The following is a 19167-nucleotide window of genomic DNA, read 5'->3' as shown; positions in this document are numbered from 1 at the left end:
TGCTGTGATTTATGTCTGAGAGTGTTTTGCCTATGTTCTCCTCTAGGAGTTTTATAGTTTCTGGTCTTACACTTAGATCTTTAATCCATTTTGAGTTTATTTTTTGTGTGCGGTGTTAGAAAGTGATCTAGTTTCATTCTTTTACAAGTGGTTGACCAGTTTTCCCATATGAGGCTACCATCACCCTAATACCAAAACCTGACAAAGATGTCACACACACAAAAAAACAAAAAAACAAAACTACAGGCCAATATCACTGATGAACATAGATGCAAAAATCCTCAACAAAATTCTAGCAATCAGAATCCAACAACACATTAAAAAGATCATACACCATGACCAAGTGGGCTTTATCCCAGGGATGCAAGGATTCTTCAATATCCGCAAATCAATCAATGTAATTCACCACATTAACAAATTGAAAAATAAAACCCATATGATTATTTCAATAGATGCAGAGAAGGCCTTTGACAAAATTCAACATCCATTTATGATAAAAACTCTCCAGAAAGCAGGAATAGAAGGAACATACCTCAACATAATAAAAGCTATATATGACAAACCCACAGCAAACATTATCCTCAATGGTGAAAAATTGAAAGCATTTCCCCTAAAGTCAGGAACAAGACAAGGGTGTCCACTTTCACCGCTACTATTCAACATAGTTCTGGAAGTTTTGGCCACAGCAATCAGAGCAGAAAAAGAAATAAAAGGAATCCAAATTGGAAAAGAAGAAGTAAAACTCTCACTGTTTGCAGATGACATAATTTTATTTTTACTTCATTTTACTTTACAATACTGTGTTGGTTTTGCCATACATTGACATGAATCCGCCACAGGTGTATACTAGTTCCCAATCCTGAATCCCCTCCCACCTCCCACCCCATATCATCTCTCTGGATCATCCCCGTGCACCAGCCCCAAGCATCCTGTATCTTGTAGCAAACATAGACTGGCGCTTCGTTTCTTACATGATAGTATACATGTTTCAATGCCATTCTCCCAAATCATCCCACCCTCTCCCTCTCCCTCACAGTCCAAAAGTCCTGGTGAGTCTGGCTAAAGGCTTATCATTTTTTAATCTTTTCAAAGAATCAGCTTTTAGTTTCCTTGATCTTTGCAATTGTCTTCTTTGTCTTTATTTTATGATTTCCTTCTTTCTACTAAATTTAGGTTTTGTTTGTTTTTCTTTTTCTAGTTGCTTTAGGTGCAAGGTTAGGTTGTTTCCTTCCCCAGTGGATCTTTCCAACCCAGGGATCAAACCTGTGTCTCCTGCATTGAAGGTGGTTCCCTTCATTGCAGGCAGATTCTTTACTGACTGAGCCACCAGGGAAGCCATTTTTCATGTTTCTTGAAGTATGATTAGAAATGCTTTTGTTGCATCCTATATGTTCTGGACCATTGTGCTTTCATTTTCATTTGTCTCTAGATATTTTTTAATTTACTCTTTGATTTCCTCAGTGATTCAATGGTTGTTGAGTAGCTTTTTTTTTTTTTTAACTGCTATGTATTTGTGGGTTTTAAAGGTTTTTTCCTTCTAGTTTATTTCTAATTGCATAGCATTGTGGTCAGAAAAGATGTTTGATATAATTTTGACATTAATTTACCAAGGCTTGCCTTGTGGACCAGCATGTGGTCAATCCTGGATAAGGTTCTGTGTGCACTTGAAAAGAATGTGTAATATGCTACTTTGGGGTGGAATATTCTATAAGTATCAATTAAGTCCAACACGTTTAAAATGTCATTTAAGGCCTGTGTTTCCTTATTAATTTTCTGTCCAGATGATCTGTCCATTGATTAAAGTGGAGTATTAAATTCCTCCACTATTACTGCATTACTGTTGATTTCTCCCTTTATGGTTGTTAATATTTGCCTTTGTTTCTATGTTGGGTGCATATATATTTATTTGTCATATCTTCTTGGATTGAACCCTTGATCATTATGTATTGTGTGTTGTCCTTCTTTGTTTCTTGTAATATTCTTTATTTGAAAGTCTGTTTTGTCTGACATGAGAATTGCTACTCTGGCTTTCTTTGGATTTCCATTTTCATTGTTTCAGTCTGTATATGTCCCTAGGTCTGCAGTGGGTCTCTTGTAGATAGCATATATAGGAGTCTTATTTTTGTATCCATTCAGCCAGTCTATGTCTTTTGGTTTGGAGCATTTAATCCACTTACACTTAAAGTAATCATATGTGTGTGTGTGTGTGTGCGCACACACACGCATGCGTGTGTGTATTTGTGTGTGTTTTTGCTGGCGTTCCCTCAATAGTTTTGGGTTTATTTTTGTGGTTCTTTTTATTCTCATGTATTTCCCACCTAGAGCAGTCATTGTAGCATTTGTTGTAAAACCGCTTTGGTGGTGCTAAATTCTCTTAACTCTTTTTTTAGCATTCAAATGTCTAATACTTATTAAAATTGTGTTAATTCTCACTCCCCCATATAAATTACTTACATTAAAGCACACAGATTGGCGTTCATGTAGATAAATTTATTGTCCATGAGTTATCTTATAGTCTGTAAGAATGGAAGCTTCAACTCTTTCTTCTCCAATAGGGATCAGCTTAATTTCTATAGCAGCATCTGTGTCTTGAGCGTTTTGCAATATCCCCTTGGGATATATTTCATATTTTTAAAAATATTCAGTTCAATAGTACAGATATCTACAGATTGAGTAGTTAAGGACTGAATGTGCATGGACTGTAGATTCGTGATTTTTTTGACCAATACCTTGAACACCTGGACCAGAATGCATTTAGCTAAATGTTTTGCCATCCAGAAACTAAGGTATTAAAGGACATATAAAAGTGGGATTGGAGGCAGTAATTTTTTTTTATTCCATTGGTAGCAAAAATGTGGAGAATTTTTGGATGTATACGAACTGATTTTTATTTTTTGTCTGTGTGCATACTTTATTTGTAGTTTAAGAGCTGCTTCTTATAAGAAATGGAGCAAAATAATTTCTAGTTACTACCAGAGTGACCTTTCATGAACACATTAATCATTTACACTGTTTCTTTAACTAGATTGTAAGCTCTAGGAAAGTATGAGTGGGTTTCTATTTCTCACGATTATGTACACTATTGCCCCATGGTTGATGCTAAATTATTATGTTGAATAAAAAGAATGAAAATCAGAGCTCTCTCAAGTTTTCTGCAGTATATCTCTCCTTCTCAATGAAACATTGCTGCCATCACCATACTGATGTTCATTTATTCATTTGTTGGAATAATTTTATTCTATATAAAATGTCTTTTTTTTTTCCTGTTAGAAATGGTTTTATTTGGTGTCTCAACATCTTTTCAGTATATTCCAATGATTACCAGTTTGGTTTTTGCATTGATGCTCTGTGATGACCTAGAGGAGTGAGATGGGGGAGTAGAGGGAGGTGATATACGTATAATCATGGTTAACTTGATTGTTGCACGGTAGAAACCAACACAACATTGTAAAGCAATTTTCTGCCAATTAAAAGATAAATTATAAAATAAAAGAGCAGAGAAAGTTGTAAACCATAAAGATTTTTTAATATAAATTAATTTATTTATTTTAAATATAAATTTATTTGTTTTAATTGGAGGTTAATTACTTTACAATATTGTATTGGTTTTGCCATACATCAACATGAATCTGCCTCGGGTATACACGTGTTCCCCATCCTGAACCCCCCTTCCTCCTCCCTCCGTGTACCATCTCTCTGGGTCCTCTCAGTGCACCAGCCCCAAGCATCCAGTATCATGCATCGAACCTAGACTGGCAATTCATTTTATATATGATATTATACATGTTTCAATGCCATTCTCCCAAATCATCCCACCCTCTCCCTCTCCCTCTCCCACAGAGTCCAAAAGACTGTTCTATACATCTGTGTCTCTTTTGCTGTCTTGCATACAGGGTAATCATTACCATCTTTCTAAATTCCATATATATGCGTTAGTATACTGTATTGGTGTTTTTCTTTCTGGCTTACTTCACTCTGTATAATTGGCTACAGTTTCATCCAGCTCATTAGAACTGATTCAAATGTATTCTTTTTAATGGCTGAGTAATACTCCATTGTGTATATGTACCACAGCTTTCTTATCCATTCATCTGCTGATGGACATCTAAGTTGCTTCCATGTCCTGGCTATTATAAACGGTGCTGCGATCAACATTGGGGTACACGGGGAGCCACTATGGAGAACAGTGTGGAGATTACTTAAAAAACTGGAAATGGAACTGCCTTATGACCCAGCAATCCCACTGCTGGGCATACACACTGAGGAAACCAGAATTGAAATATAAATTTATTTATTTTAATTGAAGGCTAATTACTTTACAATATTGTATTGGTTTTGCCATGCATTGACGTGAATCCTCCATGGGTGTACATGTGTTCCTCATCCTGAACCCCCTCCCACCTCCCTCCTCATACCATCCCTCTGGGTCATCCCATTGCACCAGCCCTGAGCATCCTGTACCATGCAAAAAACATGGACTGGTGATTCGTTTCACATGTGATAATATACATGTTTCAATGCCATTCTCCCAAATTCTAGAGTATTTTTAATTTCAGTAATTATGTAGTTTGTCACTGTTTGTTTATTCATTTATTCTAGGTCCTAGCTAAATGTATTAAATGATTGTTGCATCATCTCCATTCTATTTTTGAGATTTTGGATGATCTTTACTATCATTCCTCCAAGTTCTTTTTCAGGTAATTTCCTATTTCCTTTGCTTATTTGGTCTTATGGGTTTTAACCTTATTAATTTATCTGCCTAGTGTTTCTCTGTCTTTTCATTTTATATAACTTACTGTGTTTGAGTTCTCCTTTCCCCAGCCTATAGGGTCATAGTTCTACTTGACCCTAGTCTGGTCTCTGTCCTCAGTGAGTGAGGTTGGTTCAATGGCTTGTGTAGGCTTCATGGTGGAAGGGACTTTTGCCTGTGTTCTGGTGGGAGAAGGTGAGTAATTTTTTTTTCCTTCTGATGGACAGAGCTGTGTGAGGTAATGTGTTTTGGGGTACCTGTGGGCTGTCTGTCTGCTGATGGCTGTGCTTGTGTTCCTGTATTGTTTGTTGTTTGGTTGAAGTGTCCAGTGCTGTGGTCCTGTATGCTGTTAGGTGGTGCCAGGTCTTAAGTTCAGGTAGAGGCCTTCGTGGGCATATTTACAGATTAATACTCCCTGGGGTCAGGAGTTCTGTCACAGACTAGTGCCCTGAAATCTATCCTCTCACCCCAGAGGCTCAGATCCATCTCCTCTTCAGGGAACCAAGACCTCCCAAGCCATGTATCATGGCAATAAAATGGATTTTAAAAAACAAAACCCAAAAAAACACTAAAAAGCAAAAAATGAAAAACAGACAAATGATAAAAGCAAAATAGACAAACAGAAACAAAACAAAGGAACACACAAATACACACACATGCAGACACATGAGAAACCAAAACAGAGCAAAAAAAGCAAAGTACAAGAAAGTGACCTGGTGCACAAAAGAAACCAAAAATGAAATCAACTAATTAAAAAGAAAAACAACTGAAACAGAAAACAAAACCAAAGCAGAGTGCCAACTGAGAAATAAAGCACAGAAACACAAAAGAAATAAAAATGGTGAAAAATAGAAAATCAAATTTAAATAGAAGTATATAAAATTTATCTATGTATATTAAAAAAAAGTAAAACAACCAAAAAACTAAGCAGATTTATAAAATACAAAAACAACAGCAGAAAGCCAAAGTAGAATTATAAATATTTAAAAGAATTAAAATGCATTATTTAAAAAAAACAAAAGTCTAAATAGAAGTAATAATAAGAAGAAGAACAACAATCACAACAGTAGAGAAAAACAAAACCAAAAAAAGCAAACAAACAAAAACGGAACCAACAACAGAACCAATCAAAATATAAAATCATAATACTTGTTTTTTTTAGCATCTCAGCTGTCAGCATCTTTGCCTCTGCTGAGCCACACAGCACAACCTCTGCCTCCCTAGTAGGCTTTCCAATGTAGAGGAGGGCTTGTCTCTGAACCTGTTGTCAGGAGAGAGTTCAAACTCCAGTTTGACCATATTTTGTGTGTTCTTGTTTCCAACGTCCACAGTTGTCAGAGGTAGAGCATTTTCTTTTGTGGGAACACTCATTGTCCCTTAATATATTCCATAGATACATGCATGTGTGCTAAATTGCTTCATTTTTGTCTGACTCTTTGTGACCCCATGGACTGTAGCCCACCAGGCTCCTCTGTCCATGGGATTCTCCAGGCAAAAATACTGGAGTGGGTTACCATTCCCTTCTTCAAGAGATCTTCCTGAACCAGGGATCGAAACTGTGTCTACTGCATCTCCTGCATTGCAGGCGGATACTTTACCACTAAGCCACTGGGAAATCCCATTCCATAGGTACAGACTCTACCTATTTGACTTTGTGGATTTAATCTGCAACATTTGCAGGTGATGGAAAGGTTTTTGTTCCTCTTCCTTCCTTGCTCTGCCCTTGGAGCTCAATTGTGATTTTATCCCCACCTCTGCATATGGACCATCCACAGAAGCCTGACCTCAAGGCTGCCCTGTAGGACTTGGGTCTGTTCCAGTGAGGACAGGGCATGGAGGTGGCATGGCTACTTGAATTTCAGGGACCCTGGCAGTACCAGATATGCAAGGAAGCCAGTGGCCTTGGGTGCAGGAGATATGGCTCTATTAGGAGTCTTTTCTAGCCTCTGGCAGCTGGCAATCAAAGGGCCGCCCTGCATGGTGCTTCTCTATTGCTAGGCACACCAAGCAGTCAAAGGGGCATCCTTGCTGAGGTCCTTACTACTGTTTTGCCGTCAGCAGCAGGTGTATAGGGAGAGAGAAGCTAAAGTGGTATCCACTGTGTGTGAATCGTCAGTAGTGTCCTGTTTCATTGCCAGTTCAGTTTTCCTTCAAAAAGCATTCCCTGCTGCACATTTTCTCCCTCCCATTCCCTTAGGCCATCTCCTGACAGTCAACAATAGTCATCACCCCATGGTTGCTCTCTAGTCTCCATACTCCAGCTCCTAGCTCCATTCACACCAGTGGAGATGGGTCCCTGTCTGAGATATGTAGGGCCATGGCATTGATTGTCAGTGTGGTTCTCACTCTTTTAAGATTGTCATATTATCTGACAGACTCAAATTCTCCCCCTGTGTCCCAACTGATTTCCCTAGTTGTGGGATCTCTCATCTTTTTTGGCTCTCCCCCCTACCCAGGGGCAGGTCCAGTTCTGCTAGTTCTCCTCCTCACTTTCCCCCTCTTTCTTTTGCTTTACCTAGTTATGTGTGTTGTGTTCTGTGAGAGCTGAAGCATCTGTAGATGAACTATTTATGCATCTATGGAGTGAGATGTACTCCATGTCCACATACTCCTACACTATCTTGCTGCTAAGTCGCTTCAGTCATGTCTGACTCTGTGCGACCACATAGACGGCAGACCACCAGGCTCTCTCATCCCTGGGATTCTCTAGGCAAGAATACTGGAGTAGGTTGCCATTTCCTTCTCCAATGCATGAAAGTGAAAAGGCAAAGTGAAGTTGCTCAGTCATGTCCAACACTTCACGACCCCATGGACTGCAGCCTACCAGGCTCCTCCATCCATGGGATTTTCCAGGCAAGAGTACTGGAGTGGGGTGCCATTGCTGCTCCACAGTGAACTTTCAGTTCAGTTCAGTTCAGTCGCTCAGTCATGTCTGACTCTTTGCGACTCCATGAATCGCAGCACGCCAGGCCTCCCTGTTCATCACCGTCTCCCGGAATTCACCCAGACTCACATCCATCGAGTCCATGATGCCATCCAGCCATCTCATCCTCGGTCGTCCCCTTCCCCTCCTGCCCCCAATCCCTCCAAGCATCAGAGTCTTTTCCAGTGAGTCAACTCTTCACATGAGGTGGCCAAAGTACTGGAGTTTCAGCTTTAGCATCATTCCTTCCAAAGAAATCCCAGAGTTGATCTCCTTCAGAATGGACTGGTTGGATCTCCTTACAGTCCAAGGGACTCTCAAGAGTCTTCTCCAACACCACATTTCAAAAGCATCAATTCTTCAGTGCTCAGCCTTCTTCACAGTCCAACTCTCACATCCATACATGACCATGGGAAAAACCATAGCCTTGACTAGACGGACCGTAGTTGGCACAGTAATGTCTCTGCTTTTGAATATGCTATCTAGATTGGTCATAACTTTTCTTCCAAGGAGTAAGCGTCTTTTAATTTCATGGCTGCAGTCACCATCTGCAATGATTTTGGAGCCCAGAAAAATAAAGTCTGACAGTTTCCCCTGTTTCCCCGTCTATTTCCCATGAAGTGATGGGGCCGGATGCCATGATCTTCATTTTCTGAATGTTGAGCTTTAAGCCAACTTTTTCACTCTCCTCTTTCACTTTCATCAAGAGGCTTCATAGCTTCATAGCTCCTCTTCCCTTTCTGCCATAAGGGTGATGTCATCTGCATATCTGAGGTTATTGATATTTCTCCCAGCAATCTTGATTTCAGCTTGTGTTTCTTCCAGTCCAGCATTTCTCATGATGTACTCTGCATATAAGTTAAATAAGCAGGGTGACAATATGCAGCCTTGACGTACTCCTTTTCCTATTTGAAACCAGTCTGTTGTTCCATGTTCAGTTCTAACTGTTGCTTCCTGAGCTGCATATAGATTTCTCAAGAGGCAGGTTAGGTGGTCTGGTATTCCCATCTCTTTCAGAATTTTCCACAGTTTGTTGTGATCCACACAGTCAAGGGCTTTGGCATAGTCAATAAAGCAGAAATAGATGTTTTTCTGGAACTCTCTTGCTGTTTCCATGATCCAGCGGATGTTGGCAATTTGATCTCTGGTTCCTCTGCCTTTTCTAAAACCAGCTTGAACATCAGGGAGTTCACGGTTCACGTATTGCTGAAGCCTGGCTTGGAGAATTTTGAGCATTACTTTACTAGCATGTGAGATGAGTACAATTGTGTGGTAGTTTGAGCATTCTTTGGCATTGCCTTTCTTTGGAATTGGAATGAAAACTGACCTTTTCCAGTCCCATGGCCACTGCTGAGTTTTCCAAATGTGCTGGCAAATTGAGTGCAGCACTTTCACAGCATCATCTTTCAGGATTTGAAACAGCTCAACTGGAATTCCATCACCTCCACTAGCTTTGTTCGTAGTGATGCTTTCTAAGGCCCACTTGACTTCACTTTCCAAGATGTCTGGCCCTAGATTAGTGATCACATCATCATGATTATCTGGGTCATGAAGATCTTTTTTGTACAGTTCTTCCGTGTATTCTTGCCACCTCTCCTTAATATCTTTTGCTTCTGTTTGGTCCATACCATTTATGTCCTTTATCGAGTCCATCTTTGCATGAAATATTCCCTTGGTATCTCTAATTTTCTTGAAGAGATCTCTAGTCTTTCCCATTCTGTTGTTTTCCTCTATTTCTTTGCATTGATCGCTGAAGAAGGCTTTCTTATCTCTTTTTGCTATTCTTTGGAACTCTGCATTCAGATTCTTATATCTTTTTTTTTCTCCTTTGCTTTTCACCTCTCTTCTTTTCACAGCTATTTTTAAGGCCTCCCCAGACAGCCATTTTGCTTTTTTGCATTTCTTTTCCATGGGGATGGTCTTGATCCCTGTCTCCTGTACAATGTCACAAACCTCATTCCATAGTTCATCAGGCACTCTATCTATCAGATCTAGGCCGTTAAATCTATTTCTCACTTCCACTGTATAATCATAGTAACTTTTAAAATAAACAAACATAAAATCAAATTTATTATTCACATACCTCTGACTTTGTAATTACTGTACCTAGTAGAACTGTCTACATTCACTAGTATCTTTAATTAAGGTAAACAATTTGCTCTTTTTTGCTCAAGACACAAAACTTCCTAAGGAGAGAAAGTTAATAGCCATTCAGTTATTTTTTTTCAGCTTCATTTATATTATTTAAACAATTTGAAGGTCATAAACAGACATAGACACATTATTAATCAAAACTATTTGCATATTTTTAAATCTCCTGACATAATAAGAAATGAGAAAAAATAGAATTTAAGCTTAGTAACCGGTATTTTGTAATTATTTTCTTTTTAGAAACTGTTCAAACACTCAGAGACTATTTATTTATGAACTTAAGTTCAAATCAGTTCATTACAGTCACTCAGTCATATCTGACTCTTTGCAGCTGCATGAACTGCAGCATGCCAGGCGTCCCTGTCCATCACCAACACCTGGAGATTGCTCAGACTCATGTCCATCAAGTCAGTGATGCCATCCAACAATCTCATTCTCTGTCAACCCTTTCTCCTCCTGCCTTCAATTTGTCCAAGCCTCGAGGTCTGTTCCAATGAGTCAGTACTTCGCATCAAGTGGCCAAAGTATTGGAGCTTCAGCTTCAGCACTAGTCCTTCTGAAGAATATTCAGGACTGACTTCCTTTAGAATTACTAGTTTGAACTCCTTATAGTCCAAGGGACTCTCCAGAGTCTTCCCCAACACCACAGTTCAGAAGCATCAATTCTTTGGTGCTCAGCCTTCTTTATGGTCCAACACTCACATCCATACACGACTACTGGAAAAACCATAGCTTTGACTAGATGGACCTTTTGTCAGCAAAGAAATGTCTCTGCTTTTTAATATGCTGTCTATGTTGGTCATAGCATTTCTTCCACAGAACAAGCGTCTTTTAATTTCATGGTTGCACTCACCATTTGCAGTGATTTCGGAGCCCAGGAAAATAAAGTCTGTTACTGTTTCTATTGTTTCCCCATTGATTTGCCGTGAAGTGATGGGACCTGATGCCATGATCTTCGCTTTTTGAATGTCCATGTTTTTTCACTCTCTTCTTTCAATTTCATCAAGAGGCTTTTTAGTTCCTCTTCACTTTCTGCCATAAGGGTGGTGTCATCTACAAATCTGAGGTTATTGATACTTCTCCTGGCAATCTTTTTTTTTTTTTTAATTAATTGATTTATTTTAATTGGAAGCTAATTACTTTACAATATTGTGGTAGCTTTTGCCATATGTTGACATTAATCAGCCATGGGTGCACATATGCCCCCCCTCATCTTGAACACCTCTCCCACCTCCCTCCATACCTCATCCCTCTGGGTTGTCCAGAGTAACAGCTTTGAGTGCCCTGCTTCATCCATCAAACTTGCACTGGTCATATATATTGCATGTGTTAATATGCATGTCTCAATGCTATTCTCTCAAATCGTCCCACCCTCATCTTCTCCCACATAGTCCAAAACTCTAAATTCCAAATATATGTGTTAATATACTGTATTGGTGTTTCTCTTTCTGACTCACTTCACTATGTAAAATAGACTCGTCTCATCCACCTCATTAGAACTGGCTGAAATGTATTCTTTTTTATAGCTGAGCAATATTCTATTGTGTATATGTACAAGAATTAATTACCCATTTGCCTGCTGATGGACATCTAGGTGGCTTCCATGTCCTAGCTGTTGTAAACAGTGCTGCAATGAACTTTTGGGTACATGTATCTCTTTCAATTCTGGTTTCCTCAGTGTGTATGCCCAGCAGTGGGATTGCTGGATCGTATGGCAATTCTATTTCCAGTTTTTATAAGAATCTCCACATTGTTCTCCATAGCGGCTGTACTAGTTTGCATCCCCACCAACAGTGTAAGAGGATTCCCTTTTCTCCACACCCTCTCCAGAATTTACTGGTTGTAGACATTTTGATGGCAGCCATTCTGACTAGTGCAAGATATACCTCATTGTGGTTTTGATTTGCATTTCTCTGATAATGAGTGATGTTGAACATTTTTTCATTTGTTTGTTAGCCATCTATAGGTCTTTTTTTGGAAATGTCTGTAAATTCTTTGGTCCATTTTTTGATTGGGTAGTTTATTTTTCTTGTATTGGGCTTCATGAGCTACTTGTATATTTTGGAGATTGATTCTTTATCAGTTGTTTCATTTGCTATTATTTTCTCTCTATCTAAAGGCTGTCTTTCACCTTGTTTATAGTTTCTTTCATTGTGAAAAAATTTTTTAAGTTTAATTAGGTCCCATTTTTTTTTAAATTTTGTTTCCATTACTCTGGGAGGTGGGTCATAGAGGATCTTGCTGTGATTTATGTCTTGCTATGATTTCCTCTAAGTGTTCTAAAGTTTCTGGTCTTACATTTTAGATTGTTAATCCATTTTGAGTTTATTTTTGTGTGTGCTGTTAGAAAGTGTTCTAGTTTAATTCTTTTACAGGTGGTTGACAAGTTTTCCCAGCATCACTTGTTAAAGAGATTGTCTTTTTTCCATTGTATATTTTTGTCTTCTTTGTCAAAGATAAGGTGTCCATAAGAGCATGGATTTATCTCTGGGCTTTCTGCTTTGTTCCATTGATCTATATTTCTGTCATGTGCTAGTACCATACTGTTTTGATGACTGTTTGGAGTATAATCTGAAGTCAGGCAGGTTGATTCTTCCACTTCCTTTCTTCTTTCTCAATATTGCTTTGGCTATTCAAGGTTTTCTTGTGCCTCCATACAAATTGTGAAATTATTTGTTCCAGTTTTGTGAAAAATACCATTGGTAGCTTGATAGGAATTTATATGAGTATATAGATTGCTTTGGGTAGTATACTGATTTTCACTATATTGATTCTTCCAGTCACGAACATGGTATATTTGTCCATCTATTTGTGTCATCTTTGATTTCTTTCATCAGTGTTTTATAGTTTTCTAGTATGGAAATACAAAAAACCTCAAATAGCCAAAGCAATCTTGAGAAAGAAGAATGGAACTGGAGAAATCAACTTGCCTGACTTCAGGCTCTACTACAAAGCCACAGTCATCAAGACAGTATGGTACTGGCACAAAGACAGACATATAGATCAATGGAACAAAATAGAAAGCCCAGAGATAAATCCACACACATATGGACACCTTATCTTTGACAAAGGAGGCAAGAATATACAATGGAGTAAAGACAATCTCTTTCACAAGTGGTGCTGGGAAAACTGGTCAACCACTTGTAAAAGAATGAAACTAGATCACTTCCTAACACCGCACACAAAAATAAAATCAAAATGGATTAAAGATCTAAATGTAAGATCAGAAACTATAAAACTCCTAGAGGAGAACATAGGCAAAACACTCTCAGACATAAATCACAGCAGGATCCTCTATGATCCACCTCCCAGAATTCTGGAAATAAAAGCAAAAATAAACAAATGGGATCTAATTAAAAGCTTCTGCACAACAAAGGAAAATATAAGCAAGGTGAAAAGACAGCCTTCTGAATGGGAGAAAATGATAGCAAATGAAGCAACTGACAAACAACTAATCTCAAAAATATACAAGCAACTTCTGCAGCTCAATTCCAGAAAAATAAACGACCCAATCAAAAAGTGGGCCAAAGAACTAAATAGACATTTCTCCAAAGAAGACATACGGATGGCTAACAAACATATGAAAAGATGCTCAACATCACTCATTCTCAGAGAAATGCAAATCAAAACCACAATGAGGTACCACTTCACACCAGTCAGAATGGCTGCGATCCAAAAATCTGCAAGCAATAAATGCTGGAGAGGGTGTGGAGAAAGGGAACCCTCCTACACTGTTGGTGGGAATGCAAACTAGTACAGCCACTATGAAGAACAGTGTGGAGATTCCTTAAAAAATTGCAAATTGAACTGCCTTATGACCCAGCAATCCCACTGCTGGGCATACACACCGAGGAAACCAGAATTGAAAGAGACACATGTACCCCAATGTTCATCACAGCACTGTTTATAATAGCCAGGACATGGAAACAACCTAGATGTCCATCAGCAGATGAATGGATAAGAAAGCTGTGGTACATATACAATGGAGTATTACTCAGCCGTTAAAAAGAATTCATTTGAATCAGTTCTGATGAGATGGATGAAACTGGAGCCGATTATACAGAGTGAAGTCAGCCAGAAAGAAAAACACCAATACAGTATACTAACACATATATATGGAATTTAGGAAGAGGGCAATGACGACCCTGTATGCAAGACAGGGAAAGAGACACAGATGTGTATAACGGACTTTTGGACTCAGAGGGAGAGGGAGAGGGTGGGATGATTTGGGAGAATGACATTCTAACATGTATACTATCATGTGAATTGAATCGCTAGTCTATGTCTGACGCAGGATGCAGCATGCTTGGGGCTGGTGCATGGGGATGACCCAGAAAGTTGTTATGGGGAGGGAGGTGGGAGGGGGGTTCATGTTTGGGAATGCATGTAAGAATTAAAGATTTTAAAATTTAAAAAATAAAAAACTAAAATTAAAAAAAAAATATCGTTTCCCCTGTAGTTGACATCTAATCTTACCACATTATTATTAGGAAAAATGCTGGAAATGGTTTAAAATTTTTTAAACTTACCAAGGCTAGATTTATGGCTCATGATGTGATCTATCCTGGAGAATGTTCCATATGCACTTGAGAAAAAGGTGAATTCCGTTGTTTTGGGAAGTGCCCAATAGATATCAATTAGGTCTAACTGGTCCATTGTATCATTTAGAGCTTGTGTTTCCTTGCTAATGTTCTGTTTGGCTGATCTAGCCATAGGTGAAGGTAGGGTGTTAAATCCCCCACTATTACTGTGTTACTGTTGATTTCTCCTTTCATATTTGTTAGTATTTGCCTTACATATTGAGGTGTCCTATGTTGGGTGCATATTTATTTATAATTGTTATATCTTCTTCTTGGGGATGATCCTTTGATCATTATGTAGTGTTCTTCTTTGTCTCTTATCATGGTCTTTATTTCAAAGTCTATTTTATCAGATATGAGTATTGCTACTCCTGCATTCTTTTGGTCCCTATTTGCATGAAACATTTTTTCCCCCCAGTGCTTCACTTTATCTCTGTGTGTGTCCCAAGGTTTGAGATCGGTGTCTTGTAAACAACATATATAGGGGTCTTGTTTTTGTATCCATTCAGCCAGTCTTTGTCTTTTGGTTAGAGCATTTAAACCATTCACATTTAAGGTAATTATTGATAAATATGACCTCGTTACCATTTTATTTGTTATTTTGGGTTTATTTTTATAAACATTTACTGTGCTTCCTATCTAGAGAAGATCCTTTAGCATTTTCTATAGAGTTGGCTTGTTGGTGCTGAATTATTTCAGCTTTTGCTTGTCTGTAAATCTTTTTATTTCTCCTTCATATGTGAATGAGATCCTTGCTGTATAGAGTAACCTTCACTGTAGGTTTTTCTCTTTCATCACTCTAAGTATGCTCTGCCATTCCCTTCTGGCCTGAAGAGTTTCTATTGAAAGATCAGCTGTTATCCTTATAGGGATACACTTATGTGTTATTTGTTGCTTTTCCCTTGCTGCTTTTCATATTTGCTCCTTGTGTTTAATCTTTGTTTGATTAATATGTGTCTTGGGGTGTTTCACCTTGGGTTTATCCTGTTTGGGACTTTCTGAGTTCCTTAGACTTGGGTGGATATTTCCTTCCCCATATTAGGGGAGGTTTTGAGTATTATCTCCTCAAGTATTTTCTCATGGCCTTTCTTTTTGTCTTCTTCTTCTGGGACATCTATGATTCGAATGTTGGGGGTGTTTAACATTGTCACAGAGGCCTCTGAGGTTGTCTTCATTTCTTTTAACTGTCTTATCTTTTCTCCTCTCTGCTTCATTTATTTCCACCCTTCTATCTTCTACCTATGTATCCTCTCTTCTGCCTCAGTTATTCTACTGTTGGTTCCTTCCAGAGTGCTTTTGATCTCAGTTATTGCGTTATTCATTATTGATTGAATCTTCTTTATTTTTTCTAGGTCCTTGTTAAACATTTCTTGCATCTTCTCAATCCTTGTCTCCAGACTATTTATCTTAATTCCATTTTGTTTTCAAATTTTGGGATTATCTTTACTATCATTATTCTGAATTCTTTTTTTTTTTTTTTTTGACATCCTTTTATTTTATTTATTTTTTTTTTTATTTTTTTTTTAATTTTAAAATCTTTAATTCTTACATGCATTCCCAAACATGAACCCCCTCCCACCTCCCTCCCCATAACATCTTTCTGGGTCATCCCCATGCACCAGCCCCAAGCATGCTGCATCCTGCGTCAGACATAGACTGGCGATTCAATTCACATGATAGTATACATGTTAGAATGTCATTCTCCCAAATCATCCCACCCTCTCCCTCTCCCTCTGAGTCCAAAAGTCCGTTATACACATCTGTGTCTCTTTCCCTGTCTTGCATACAGGGTCGTCATTGCCATCTTCCTAAATTCCATATATATGTGTTAGTATACTGTATTGGTGTTTTTCTTTCTGGCTTACTTCACTCTGTATAATCGGCTCCAGTTTCATCCATCTCATCAGAACTGATTCAAATGAATTCTTTTTAACTGCTGAGTAATACTCCATTGTGTATATGTACCAAAGCTTTCTTATCCATTCATCTGCTGATGGACATCTAGGTTGTTTCCATGTCCTGGCTATTATAAACAGTGCTGCGATGAACATTGGGGTACATGTGTCTCTTTCAATTCTGGTTTCCTCGGTGTGTATGCCCAGAAGTGGGATTGCTGGGTCATAAGGTAGTTCTATTTGCAATTTTTAAGGAATCTCCACACTGTTCTCCATAGTGGCTGTACTAGTTTGCATTCCCACCAACAGTGTAGGAGGGTTCCCTTTCTCCACACCCTCTCCAGCATTTATTGCTTGCAGATTTTTGGATCACAGCCATTCTGACTGGTGTGAAGTGGTACCTCATTGTGGTTTTGATTTGCATTTCTCTAATAATGAGTGATGTTGAGCATCTTTTCATGTGTTTGTTAGCCATCCGTATGTCTTCTTTGGAGAAATGTCTATTTAGTTCTTTGGCCCATTTTTTGATTGGGTCGTTTATTTTTCTGGAGTTGAGCTGCATAAGTTGCTTGTATATTTTTGAGATTAGTTGTTTGTCAGTTGCTTCATTTGCTATTATTTTCTCCCATTCAGAAGGCTGTCTTTTCACCTTGCTTAGAGTTTCCTTTGTTGTGCAGAAGCTTTTAATTTTAATTAGATCCCATTTGTTTATTTTTGCTTTTATTTCCAGAATTCTGGGAGGTGGATCATAGAGGATCCTGCTGTGATTTATGTCTGAGAGTGTTTTGCCTATGTTCTCCTCTAGGAGTTTTATAGTTTCTGATCTTACATTTAGATCTTTAATCCATTTTGAGTTTATTTTTGTGTGCGGTGTTAGAAAGTGATCTAGTTTCATTCTTTTACAAGTGGTTGACCAGTTTTCCCAGCACCACTTGTTAAAGAGATTGTCTTTACTCCATTGTATATTCTTGCCTCCTTTGTCAAAGATAAAATAAAAATAAAATGTAAAACATAATCACATATGGAATTTGCTTTTTTTTAAAAAAAGATGTTTTTTGAATGGTAATAGCAGGGTATAAAGTGAAAGTTTAAGGGGTAATATAGAACTAAAATATTTTTTATAAAAATTAAAAAGTCATAGTACTAAAAATGTATCTAGGAATTTCTCTGGAGCTGTTGTGGGCAACGTGGGGTCAGTTCAGTGTCAGATAGTCCCTTCTTCTGGCTTGTACTTGTTCTCAAGGTTTATAGGTGCCCCTCAAATGCACAGTCTCCAGTATTAAATGCAGGGTTTTAATCTGTTGCACTTGTCAACAGGTGCAGTTTCCCCCTTCTTTGTTTATTTTGTCTTCCCCTGTTTGCAGATCTCTTCAGTGTCTACTTTCTGCCCTGACACAAGGGGGTGAAGGTAGCCACTTATTTAGGCTCACTTGTTCAGTTGTATTATTGGGAGGGAGGGACACTGCAAACAAATACTACTGGCATGTGTGGGGAGTGCTCACAGTGGGTGGACCACACTGGGTTTGCAACAACTCAAGGTGGCATGTACTTCCCAGGTCTACACTGCTCAGGCTTCAGGGTGCTCTGCAGGGGCACTGTCCCAAATGGGCCCTGTGTTTCATGGAGTTCCCAGGACTAGGGCACTCAGGTTCTCAGGTGCTCTGCAGGGGCACAGACTCATATGGGCTGTGCATTTTGTGCTCTTCCCAGATCCAAGCTGCTCAGATAACCAGGTGCCTGACAAGTACACTGTCCCAGGTGGGCTGTGTGTCTTATTTATCTCCCCAGTCCTAGCTGCTGGATTTCCGAGGTGTGCCATGAGTGTACAGTCCCAGGTGTGCCATGTGTCTGGGGAGCTGATCTCAGGCTGTGACACACCTGGCAGATGTCAACTATCCAGGATGCCAGGAAGATTGGGGTAGCAATGGGGAACATGCTCACAGTTTGGTGGAAGATGCAGTCTCTGGGGCTGAGACTGCAGCAGCCCCTTGCCTTCAGGTTCTGGCTGTAACACGCCTGCATCTCTGCTTCCAGGGCCCTATATGGCAACAAACTTGCTCTCCTTTGCTATTTGCTCAGTCCATTTTTCTGTGAGCATGTCAGGGGTCACAGCAAGGCATCAGAGCCTTTTGCAGGAAAAGTCTCTCTCTCTCTTTCTTTTTTGTCTCTCTGGTGATCCCACATCAGTTATCTCACATTAGCTCCCTCAGATTGTCCTCAGGGCACTCAGGCCCAGTCCTTATCTTAAGGACTGATGATGCAGCCCACGTCTCCCTGCCAAGCCCGCACTCGCTAGCGGCAGACAGGAGTATCTGGGCCACTTCTTCACTGGCAGTTGTGGTTAGTGGCTTATTCTGTGTTTATTTTTTTTTCTCCCAGCTATGTTGCCCTCTAAGATTCCAAACCTCCCCACAGATATGCCCCTGAGAGGGTTTCCTACTGTGTAGAAACTTCTCCTCCTTCACAACTCCATCCCCAGGACGGGTGTCCATCCCTAAATCTTTTGTCCCTGCTTTTGTCTTTTATATTTTGTCCTACATCCTTTTGAAGAGATTGGGCTACCTTTTCTGGGTGCCTGGTGTCCTCCACCAGGGTTCAGAAGTTGTTTTGTTGAAGTTGCTCAACATTCAAATGATCTTTTGGTGAAAATGTGGGGGATAAAGTGGTCTCCCTGTCCTATTCCTCTGTCATCTTGGTACTGCTCCCATCCTGGCAAAACAGATTCTAGCTTGTGTTTCATCCAGCCTGGAATTTTGCATGATGGATATAAGTTAAATAAGCAGGGTGACAATATACAGACTTGACGTACTCCTTTCCCAATTTGGAAATCTGTTGTTCCATGTCCGGTTCTAACTGTTGCTTCTTGAC

At 39.2% G+C, this 19167-nt stretch overlaps 1 protein-coding gene across 17 annotated transcripts in view; it reads left to right on the top strand.

The window, feature by feature from the left end:
- The window catches only part of OPHN1 (oligophrenin 1), a 716686-nt gene that overhangs the window by 648130 nt on the left and 49389 nt on the right, over positions 1–19167 (top strand). The window lies entirely within an intron of this gene.

The sequence above is a fragment of the Ovis aries genome, chromosome X, assembly GCF_016772045.2.
Source record: "Ovis aries strain OAR_USU_Benz2616 breed Rambouillet chromosome X, ARS-UI_Ramb_v3.0, whole genome shotgun sequence".
NCBI lineage: Eukaryota > Metazoa > Chordata > Mammalia > Artiodactyla > Bovidae > Ovis > Ovis aries.
This window is presented reverse-complemented; position numbering and strand designations above follow the sequence as displayed.